We start from the raw sequence: 1,462 nt of genomic DNA on the forward strand, positions 1-1,462 counted from the left end.
CACACACACACACACACACACACACAAATAAATAAATAAAATTTAAAAAAAAAAACAACAAAACACACCGAGACATGCAATAGTCAAGATCCCAGAAATTCAGCACAGGAATAATATACTGAAAGCCACAAGAGAAAAGAAGCTGATCATATTCAAAGGAAAATCCATCAGAATTATGGCCGGCTTCTCTTCACAAACCATGAAGGCAAGAAGAGAATGGAGCAGAGTACTTCAAGTCCTCTACGAAAACAAATTCCAGCTCAGACTACTCTACCCTGCAAAACTCTCTTTCAAGTTTGATGGAGAAGTGAAATACTTTCATGACAAAGAACAGCGAAAGAATTTCATAATGACAAAGTCAACCCTACACAGACCACTGAAAGATGTTCTAGAGAGGGACCAAAATGATCAGAACTCCACGAATGAGATCAGAAACAACCAACTAAATAGGGCAAGCAATTAAACAGAGAAGAAAAATGAGTAAACGATAACAGGTAAATAACATGTCAATCGTAAGTCAATACATCTCAATTCTAACCATCAATGTAAATGAACTCAATTCACCAATTAAACAAAATAGACTGGCACAGTGGATTAGGAAACAAAATCCAACACTATGTTCTATACAAGAAACATATTCAACTCATAAAGACATTCATAGGCTGAAAGTCAAAGGATGGAACACAATATTACACACCCATCACCTCAGAAAAAAGCAGGGGTAGCAATCCTATTCTCAGACAGTCTCAACTTAAAGCCAACAATGTTCAAATGAAATAAAGAAGGCCACTATATACTGGTTAGGAGAAAAATTCAAGAGGAAGAGGTAACACTCATAAATATGTATGCACCAAACACGGGAGCACCCAACTATGTAAAGCAAATCTTAATGGACATGAAAAATCTAATATCCAATACCACAATCTTAACAGGGGAGCTTAACACCCTCTTATCCCAAAAGGATAGGTCAACCGGACAAAAAATTACCAAAGAAATAACAGACCTGAACCAGAGCTTGAAACAAATGGACTTGGTGGACATATACAGAGTGTTCCACCCAAACACAGCCGAATACACATTTTTCTTAGTTGCACATGGGTCATTTTCTAAAATCGACCACATACTAGTCCATAGGTCATGCTTAAGTATATGCAAGAAAACAGAAATTATCCCATGCATAGTATCTGACCATAGTGCAATGAAACTGAAAACAAATGACAAAAGAAACCAGAAAAAAACCCTAAATACATGAAAATTAAACAACACCCTACTCAGCAACCAATGGGTCACAGATGAAATGAAACAAGAAATTCAACAATATCTACAATTAAATGAAAATTCAAGCACAACTTATCGTAATTTATGTGATACGATGAAAGCAGTTCTCAGAGGGAAATTCATAGCTGTGAACTCACACATTAGGAAAACAGAACGGGAACAAATAAATACCCTAATGCTGCAC

General features: G+C 36.3%; 1 protein-coding gene across 1 annotated transcript in view; it reads left to right on the top strand.

Annotated features, from left to right (window-relative positions):
• The window catches only part of Ppil4 (peptidylprolyl isomerase like 4), a 42,012-nt gene that overhangs the window by 4,790 nt on the left and 35,760 nt on the right, over positions 1–1,462 (top strand). The window lies entirely within an intron of this gene.

Source organism: Octodon degus, unplaced genomic scaffold (assembly GCF_000260255.1).
Source record: "Octodon degus isolate 3935 unplaced genomic scaffold, OctDeg1.0 scaffold00229, whole genome shotgun sequence".
Taxonomy (NCBI): domain Eukaryota; kingdom Metazoa; phylum Chordata; class Mammalia; order Rodentia; family Octodontidae; genus Octodon; species Octodon degus.